Raw genomic sequence first — 7918 nt, forward strand, 5'->3', positions numbered from 1 at the left:
ATGAGTAATGTCAATAAAATCATCTTAATTATAATTAGTGTTCTTGATTGGTGTATGCGAAATATTGTAACTGTTATTATACACTTTGCTGGTTATCGAAACTGTATGTGAGCAACTGGCATTAAAAAGAGGCATGAAGCAAAACTACTAATCTGTTATTGGATTTTGTGTACAAAATATTGTATATAAACTATATTATAATTATTTTCAAGGGTTGTGCCTGATCAAAAACATAAAAGTATAAAAAATGTTGTTCTAGGATACTTATTGCTATATATGTATGAACATTTATTGGTAACATTTTATACTTAGCAATTTAATATAAATTAACAAATATTATTGTACTAATATTAAAAAAAAAAAATAACATTTTAATCAAGAAGTAAAAACTATGAGCACTTTTGGATGTTCAATTAATAAGATTAAATAGCATGCAAGTTCGAAGGCGGACCGGCTACAAACTCAGTTCTTATATATAACTAATTACTAATAAAAATTAAAATATGTTGACGCAAGTTCATTTGCATTGAGCAAATTTCTAAACATTATATTAATTGCTTGCATGAAAAAGCCATAATTAGCGAATGTAACGGAGTGTTGGGTTGGCTGTGACAAGTGTGATCTCGTTTACATCGTAATGGGCATTATTAGAATCAAAAAAGTTATTAAAACTATGATTGCTGCAGTGAAACTGTACAGATATGTTTATTTTATGTAAATTTCAATATAAACACATATTGAAAACACATTAAAACATATATTCCCGGATATCAAAAAAAGGTTCAGTATTAAAGTGTTTCATTAATTGAATTAGATATATATCAATAAAATATTGAAATACTCATAATATTTTTGACAACCAACGTCATAACTAATCTTTTGTGTTTTTCGATCTGCTTAAGGAGTCTTCTGTACTTAAGGGGTCTATCCTGCTAATTTCAAACAAAAATTTTTATTCACATCATAATATTAAATATTCAAAAACAACATTATGAAAAATTACTAATCGCATGAATAAAATACTCAATATAATGATAGCTTGTTTTTCCGAGTCATACAAGGTTAATAAGCTTTATAATATATTTATATTGTATATGTTTTAAACTATTGCCATGACTTCAAGAGCCAAAATGGCCTAGTGGATAGAACACGTGAATCTTAGCGTGGATTGCAATTATTATGTGCATAATTTGTGTTTAAAATTAACCTTAGCAATTCTCATATTACAGAATTTATCATTATTACTCGATTATATAGATGACAAGAAACAAAGAATCAGCACTCGTTTGTCTAAGATAATAATAATAATTGAATTGTATTATTAATCATCATTATTAATCATTAATCATTACTATATCTACGTAACAATTCAATAGTCAGAAAACATTGTAGTTACTAAGGAACCATTGATAGCTATAAATTAATCGTCGTAAAATGATACTGTCATGATTTGAGTATGTTGGAGAAATGGTGATGGTATCTGTAATATGGAATTTGTCGTTAGCAAATAGTGAAAATGGCATATACTCTTATATTTTAACGTTTGAGACAAAAGTAAACGAGAAAATAGATCGCGTTGCTCAAGCATGATCAATTATTATATCAATCGTAAATCCATAAATTCAACTCCAAGGTATATTTTTTAGCATAATTTCATATCTTTTTTATATAAATAAAATATTGTCATGGTGGAGCCATGGCAGGTGAGAGAAATTGCCTAACATTAATTTGTTTACATAAACGGGATACAATTAGCGGAAGAAATCATGTGGGATGTTGATGACACCTGTGACACATTAGCGTTGTGTATGAGACTAGCACTTGGCTCAAATTAATGATCCAGCCTTATGTTTTGTAGTTTTGATGAATTGATTACCTCGAGTCTTTTGGTGTAATTAAAACCTTGTTTATGACATTTGTAATCATTAAGACATTTAAAATATGTAGCAACAGAAAATAATAGTTATTTATAAGCCAAAAATAGAAACGTATTTGTTTCAAAATAATAATTATTTCATAAAACCTCTTTGTTTTAAATAATGTTCTAAATCTTATACATAAAAAAATAGGAAATGATCCCGGCGTTAAACTTTTAAACCTTAAATGATGTATATTGAACCTTGCTACCGAGATTAAATTTTTTTTATCATTGATTATAATATAATAAAAAAGTTACGTCTAAAAAACTTTACGCTGTTATTTCAAATGGCTACTTATTCTTTTTTGTTTAATCTAAACATCATTAGAATTAAATTAAAACATTCTGTTACCAAGCCATATTGCATTACCGCGTCTCCGATAGTGTAGAAAACTAGCGACATTTTGGGAAAATAATAAAGCACAATAAATGCTTCTTTGGTCTAGTAGCTAGCATGATCCACTGTAGATCATTAGCATTCGCCGAGTAATATCATCTTTACAAACATCTTCACGTGACACAAAATATTTATAAGAGTTATGGATAGATCTAGTAAGTAAATAAGGTTTGCTTGAGAGGCCCGAGAAGGACGGCAGATGGGATTAGGTCCGGGAAGACAGGATCACTCAAGTTAAGTTTGGCCTAGCCAATACCGGAGAACTCCACGGGAGACGTGTTAACTGCCACCAATCCGAATTATAGCAGTATGTAATAAGTTCCACTAAATAGTCGCCATAAAAAGGGAAGACACCAAAGCCTAGCAGTGAGCCTTAACAACACAAGCCTAAGAAAAGATATATAAATAACGGGACACGAAAAAAGGAATAATAGTAATTCCTTGAAACAAGTCTCACCAATCTCAAGACTTTGATATATTCGTAAATCAATACTGGTAAATAGCAGTCCGTAGTTCTTAAAAATGAAATTTTCTCCTGCTTGGTGGTTTCGGAATTCGAATGGAAGAAACAAATGAATTTGACATTTGACATAACGTAAATATGATCCTATCTGAAGGACTGTTACAAACAAGGATATTTTCCGTGTCATTATTGCTAGAGCATCTGTTACGATACTCGTTTCCTTTATTGCTTTTTATTATATGATCGCTCTGATATTTGATGATACTACACAGATACGTGATTTCGTTTGCTATGTGTGTTTGTGTGTTATAGATATGATTTATACGAACATTTTGATATGTTCATCAAGATATGTTCATTTTGTTGATAGATATTTTTTGAAAGTAATATAATTTTGTATGTGTATACAGCTTAATATTGTTTTTGGATGGCAGACAATACAAACAAAATAAACTGTTTGTATTTTAAAGTAATTCGACATTTATTTAAACACTGGCACAAATTCAACTTAATTCATCACCAACCTTGAGAAAAAATGTTACATCCTTTCCACCTGTAATTATACTGGCTTACTCACCATTCATTTGCAATACAACAGATAATAATACCAATCATTGACAAATAGATTGTCAACCATTCGAATAAAAAACACAAAACACTACTGCGACGTTTTTATAATCTGAGAACTGTAATATTTTAGGAGCCTTAAGTATGCTATGCACTATGGGGTATTGTTATGTCCAATTGAGAATTTTGTTGTGATAGAAATAAAAAATTTTGTAAAAGTAATGCGATTTTGTAATTCTTATCTCTTTATATCGATAGTCTGACTTTTGTAACACAGGTTTATGTTTAGTGTTGTAATTACAACATTAAAATTCTGATATTTAAGATTAGTCTGGCCAAAAAAAAGGTTTTCTGACAAGATAATATAAAGAAAGTAGCCCAGTTTGTACTAAATGATAGGGCTTTGTGCAAGCCCGTTGGTGCAGATACCACTTACTCCTCAGATATTCTACAGCAATATTTAGTATTGGTGCGTTTCAGTTTGAAGGGTGAGTACACTACAGGTATACCATACCAGTATAACATACCAGTTCTCAAGTTTGGTGGCGTATTGGCGATGCAACGAATGGTTAATATTTTTTACATTGCCAATATTTATGGGTGGTGGTGACCACTTAGCATCAGGTAAACCTGATGTTAAGTCCATAAAGCATAAAAAAGTCGACAGAGTTTACAATAGCGTGTGTCGACATCCGTTCTATAGCTCCCTAGATAATGAGAGAGGAAATAGAGTGCGTACCTCTATTTATGCGTACACTTGTAAGCTATCTTATGCGCATTGGCTTATCCTCGCTTAGAAACGTCACTGAGACCGAATTTGGTTAGAATAATATGACCACTATCACTTATTAACACTAAATCAATAATGATTTGACGATCAATAATAAATAATACAATATATAAAGGCAAAGAATATTGTTGTATTTAAATTAACAAACATATTTTTATGATTAATTGAAATTGCACAGCCATGTTAATAATTAAAAAGTTCCACCTTTATATAATATCTTAATCAAATTAATAAAAGATACTTGTTAATTGTAACTCAAGATGTTTCAGAGCGAAGTTTATATTAAGAAACTTTTTGGCGCCTAAAGTAAGGATTCTTCGTGAAATAATATAATTAAGTTATCACCTGGTTACCGCTCGGAACATTTTGTTAAGGTTGTTATGATTACTCACTTAGGTTAATACGTATTTAATTATTTAAATAAAACTTGGCATAAATGTTTAATTAATTAATTATAATTTCAAATAAGCTATAAAAAGCAACATATAATGAGATCACCTCCATGACTACATTATTTCACTGTCACCGAAGTCATATACATATTTCAATATTCAACTAAATTAGTTGGTGGGAACTGATATATAATTCCTTTGCAAGGTTTGGCTTTGATTTCGAATAATAAATATTTTCATTACGTAAAATTTAAAACTCATTAAACGATTAAATATATTATGAAACTATTTATCGATGTCAGCTTCTAAACAAACATAAGGATACCCACTAATACACTTTTATATATTTAAAGACTTATAAATGTTGTTTAGTGGGTGGGCATTAGTTAAAAGATGCTGTGTCTTTCAAATGTTAAATCGATAATGACAGAAAGGGAAAAATCAGTTAACAAAACGTCCACTCAGCAACGTTTATGAGTAAGGCTGTATTTTAAGTTTGTTTTACTTAATAGTAATAAAAAGAGTACAAAATTTAAAGTGGAACATATTTTTTGTTTACCCATAAGTATTGTTTAGTATTCTATATCATCCATTTTTTTCGCAATATAATATTATGTTTAAATATTGATCAAAAGTCACCACATCCAGCACCATAGTAATTTCTTGCTCGCGAATGACGCCTCAAAATATAAAAGACAGTTGCTGTCTCATCCAGAGATTGATGGCGTTTCTTTTACATATAGCTTTTAGTTTGCACTTAGTGTAGATTAGGCCATAATATAATACATAATTGAAATAGGTTTTGAGTATAAGTAAATTAATATATTGGTAAGTAAATTTAATAGATTTCAAAATAAAAAAAAAAAAAAACAATTTCTTCTTCTTTATATTTTCAAAAGATATCATATATACTTAAATACTGATGAACGGATGTCCGCTTTTTTTAAATACAATGTTTAGCTTAAGTCTACAAAAAGGCGCCTTACTATTGTCAAAACTGTTCATTGATAACACACAAACAAAAACAAAGAAATCAATAAAACAATGTAATAATAACATTTTAAGGGAAATAAATGCCGTCTTTCCATTTTGTATATGAAAAAGACAAATGATGAAAAAATAGGAGAAAATTATGAGTAGGAACAAAATAATAAACTAAAAGGTATTTCTGCAGACGCTTGAAGAATATCTTGGAACTAAGAAAATCCTCGTTAAGACCGGGGTTTCGAGTTTACAAAAAGGTTGATATCCACCGAGAGCAGGATTAACTTGGACTATAATTTAGAAAAGGATGCTTCGAAAAACATTCATTACCGACTTGCTAATTTGAAGTTAGAACGCGGTCCCTGCATTTACTCTCAACGTGAATATTCAAAGGATAACAAAACTAAAATACAAAAAAGTTAGATTCTTTGCGAGGGTCAAAGAGCGAATCCGTAGTTTGCAATAAAATTCCATTTCACTAGTGTCAGGAATACCGTGAATGTAAGTAGGTTAGTTGTACAACTACAAACTTTTTCGTGTAATTACGTATTATGCCTATCTAAGTGATTTATATTATGAGATAATTTTAAAGTGCATTTTTAAGTGTATTATATTCTACGTATACAAGACGATATATGTAAATAATACTATTATTGATGCCAAATAGACGAAGCCTTTTAAAATCTGAATTCAGTATTTTGTAATTTAATTTGAAATAATTATTTCTGTAGGTTTTTGATTACATTGGTAATTTTATATAAATAATAAATCGTTTAAAACTTTCCTGCAGTTTTATATGATTTATCGATAAACCGTTATTGTTTGATATATGATATATGAACCGTTATAATATGTAATCGTTCGCACAGATAAGGTAGCAGCTACATGATTACCAAGTTACCAATTTGTAAATCAAATTGAGTGAACATTAACATTAACGTTTTAATAGTAGTGATTTTTTTTGTAGTGTATTTATTGTTTTCAACAAATATTGTTACATATTTCTAACAGACATAATTTCTGGGTCTTAATATGATTATATCAATAGTATGTATATCCAGCAATTACACATCGTCTGTCTAGTATAGTCCATATTATATAACTACATAATATATATGTATAAGGCTGCAGATCCAGGCAATTAAAAAGTTATTGGGATTGTCAGAAGCAGCCTGGAGTTTGGAAATTGGATGTGCTTATATTTCCATGCTTCGGAAAGTACGTAAAGCCATTGGGCCTTCGCCTGAAATCTTTCCGGTTGTGTTAAATTTCCCGTCCTATCGCTTTATTAGAGTGAGTGCTGTTTTGCACTATAATATGTCCCACACAGTCTAGACTAGTCTCTCTTGAAAATGATCATCGTGGTTTAATTTGGTAAGACTGTCATCATGATCATGTTTTCAATAATAGAACATAATATACTTTTTACAAAATTTGCGACAACAGCAAAAGTAAAGTTACCAATTCCAAAGTGAATACATTTTTTCTGGGCTAATTTTAGTATTAATAATAATTCTGAAACAACTCGTTTAAAATATAATACCAAAGTACATGCCTGTGAAACAGCAATAAAATAAAATAATTAATCTAAATTTTTATTTTGTATTCATCTTAGCAACTATGTCATACTTCATAACTTTGTCAAAGAAACATATCTTTACAAAGAGAGACACACTTTTATAGATGAAAAGGATGTGTCTCTTTTAAAATCTTTTACAAAGATGCTTTGACGTGGAATTCAAGAAATCGTCGTTTTATCGATAGCGGGGGAGGGTAGTGTGAGTGGGTGGCCAACGAGTTTTCCCGAAGATTGAAGGCGACCGGCCAACAGTTTAGATTAGAAAAGTTCGCGGTAGGAGCGGGCCCTGGACAAATTGCTTCACTAATACAACAGATTTCGGACTTCTCCTCAGCTGAAATCCGACAAAAACTCCCGAACACATCCCAGTTTAGCGGGTTAAGACGACCGTCTATGTAATTTGAGGGAATAACTTTTATGCTCGCGCCGTAATAGTTTTTATATTATAGTTCCCGGAGATGTAGAACCACGTTTAATCAAACTTAATGTTCTACTTTCACGAGCTTGTTGCTAACGACGTTTTCTTTAAATCTCTTTTGATATTTTTCATTAAGGCAATTCCAGTTTTTTTCCAGCTGGTTAGATAAAAGGGCGATGCTTAAAAACTTTTTCTTAGTTCTAGAATATAATAGATTAATTTGCAAAAACAATTTATTGTTCATGTTTCATCATTGCAGATTAATACTTATTTTTTAAATGTAATGACGATGCAAATTATTTATGATTGTCAAACTTTGATATAAATCTAAATTATCAGCGATATGCTTAATCCAGGGATATAAATAAGCTCTAGTCATTATTCGCCTAAGTCTCAATTGGTCCGTGAGA

This window comes from Nymphalis io, chromosome 14 (genome assembly GCF_905147045.1).
Source record: "Nymphalis io chromosome 14, ilAglIoxx1.1, whole genome shotgun sequence".
NCBI lineage: Eukaryota > Metazoa > Arthropoda > Insecta > Lepidoptera > Nymphalidae > Nymphalis > Nymphalis io.